We start from the raw sequence: 2958 nt of genomic DNA, 5'->3' as shown, positions 1-2958 counted from the left end.
ATTTAAAAAAATAAAAAAATAAAATCAGATTTAACAACAAAATCAGCAGTTTTCAGATTGTATTGAATATACCACTATCTAGTGTTTCTAAATACTAGCAAATGAAAAATGTAGCATGACACGAGCTACATTTAAACCAATTTAAACCAATCGAGATAATAAGAATTTCTTCTGTATTAAAAAATGCAACAGTTGTGAAAGGTCTAGAATGATTCTACAACAAAGTTTGGCAAACATTACCAACAACTTCAAAGTGAAGTATAAACAAAACAGTCATAACATTGGGAAGGTTATTTTTTTAAGTCTGTATGATTTGAAGACACTGATTTTTAGTGTTTATTTGTATGTCTATTGGTGTGTGGCTTTTTCAGGTGTAAAATTTTTCTTTTAAATCCAATCTGCTTGGATTGCTATGAGATGCCTGAAACTACATTTAAAAAAATAATTCTTTCTAAACAGAAAAACAGATAACCCTGAATCCCATGACGCCAATTTATTATAGATTTATATTATAAATTTACAGTATCGTGTATTCATCCATATTTATTAAAAACATTACCAGCATCGTTTTTCCGTCTTTCAGTTTTAGTCCATTTCAAAGTCAACCAATTCCTTTTCTATAATATCTCTGATATTTCTCTTCCATCTACCAGATGTAGATTTGCCATCAGAAAATTCAGGCTTTCAGAAGCCCAACCTATCTTTGTTTTGTCTAAATTAAATCCAAGATCCCCAATATCACAACCATTGCTGGGTGGTCCCTCCCATTCCCTAGGCCTCTATGGGGAGATTCATGTGTTGCCCAAAGGATGAAAAAAAACATCTGGGTCTCCTTTAGGCCTGTACAACCATCACTCCATAAACATTTAAGATGGGGATAGGCTAAGGTTTGCCCAATTCACTTGAGCCACTCTCTTTTGCAAGACTTGCAAGAATGTCTTGCATTATACTTTAGGATGTGAGGGTGTTTTACAGGTAATTTGCTCTCTGCTCACTGTAGTCTACATGTAGGCCAGCTTTGTGATTTGGTATCTCCATCATTTCACAAGCATACATCAAATATGAATTTACTTAAAGAATACAGATGCTTCTTTCACTTGAGATCCCAGACTCAGAATAAAAGGCAATATTCTTTCCTTATAAAGAACACTTTTCTGGAGACCTCTGTGCAGAAAAGAGTTAGCATAACAAGCCCGAGATGGCATGTCCTTAGAAAATCCTGCTTGCAAGGTTACCTTTGGCTTGCACCTGGGGACTAGGCTGGCAAACAGATATAAAGCTTCCTTTAAATGATAAGAGTGGTGCATTGTGCAAATAATGTAGTATATGCTGAACACTTGCTCTGGGATTCTAGAATTTAGATGCAGAATGTGTCTATGTGGCCAAATTGTGGCCAATTTGAACCTTGGATGTTGAACATCTGATGAGCTTCCCTGGTAAAAAACAAACTAACAAAAAACTTCGTACATGTTTGTCACAACCCAATGCTGGAGAGATGAGGTGTGTTTTTTGTGATTCAGGTAGGGGACTCTGGAAAGTTGGTGCCTCGTTTCCTCTAAACTTATGTCCCCGGCCTCCTTCCCCCTTGAGAACTCTGCTTTTTGTATCTTTCCCACTGTAACAAAGTGTAGCTGTGGGGAAAATTAGGTACTGAGGCCATGTATTTATTTATTGAATAAATAATAAGGCCATTTATTGAATCACCGAACCTAGCTCGGTCTTGGTGAACCTCAACACCCTCCCCAAAAAGGAGACTTCTATTTTACCAAAGGGCTCGAGGCCACCTGAGATCTAGGAATGATGCTGTTACGACAAGAAATGTATTACCTTCATCCAAAATATTTGCTTTGTATATTTATTCTGGCAGCTGGTGTCATTACTAGTGTACAACCATCTTTCATTGCCAGTCATATAAACCACCAACAAAGAAGTCACTCAATCAGTCTGAGCTCACCGCATTCTTCAAATAAGTTCTTCTGCTCTTCTCCATGTCTCTGTCCATTACCTTGAGTGCCTGCCTCCCATTGGCAGAAGCCTAATGTCTTTGAGGACCACAGAGAGACAGGAGTGGGGTGGTTAATGCATGATTTTGGAATCAGATGGTCGAGGCTCACATCCTGCCAGATACTAGCTATAACCTTGAGCAAGTTAGTGTTCCTTTCTGTAGCTTAGTTTCCTTATTTGAATGCATATAGTTAAAAAGTAAAACTACAAAAAAGTGGTACTACTCTGTTAGGATTAAATATCTCAACATTTGTAGAGTCTTTAAAACTGTACATAACACATTGTAAATGAACATTATTTGTGTATTTGTGAAATAAATAAATGACCCTGGCTTTGTAATTACTCTGAAGAATATATTCTACTGGCTTCCTAATTGCTCTGAGGAATGTACATGGTGTGCCCCTGGCTGAGATTGATGGAGCTGGCGTGACAGGGTAGACATTGAGAGGAAAGAGTGTTTTCATGTTTCATTGCTAAGTCACTGAACTGGCTTTCTTGTCTTCTGCAGTAGTAGATAGAATTAGGTAAATTGTTCTGTTCCTAATTTCAGGAATGCCTTGGGCGGGGCTGGGGGGGGCACTATTTTAAAAGCTCCGGAATAATTTTACATGAAAATCTGACACTACCAATAACTTCAAAATTAATTGTGAAAAAATAGTCATAGAATTAAGAAGATTGCTTTTCAAGTCTGAAAGATATTGAAGATAAAAACTGAATTTTAGTGTTTGCTTTTGGTTCTATCATGCTTTGACTTTGAGTCATAAATTTTTTTCTCCTAAATACAACCAACTAGAGTGGTTGAGCCTCTTGGCCCTCTGATCTCAGAAGACTTGAGGTGAGATTAGAAAAATATCTTGGCATCTGCGCTACACTGTTTGCCACCCTGCCCACGGGTCCCATAAAATCAGCTCTTCTACCTTTGCAGTTTTTCTAGTTTCTCATTACCTCCATGTC

The sequence above is a fragment of the Vulpes vulpes genome, chromosome 10 (assembly GCF_048418805.1).
Source record: "Vulpes vulpes isolate BD-2025 chromosome 10, VulVul3, whole genome shotgun sequence".
NCBI lineage: Eukaryota > Metazoa > Chordata > Mammalia > Carnivora > Canidae > Vulpes > Vulpes vulpes.
This window is presented reverse-complemented; position numbering follows the sequence as displayed.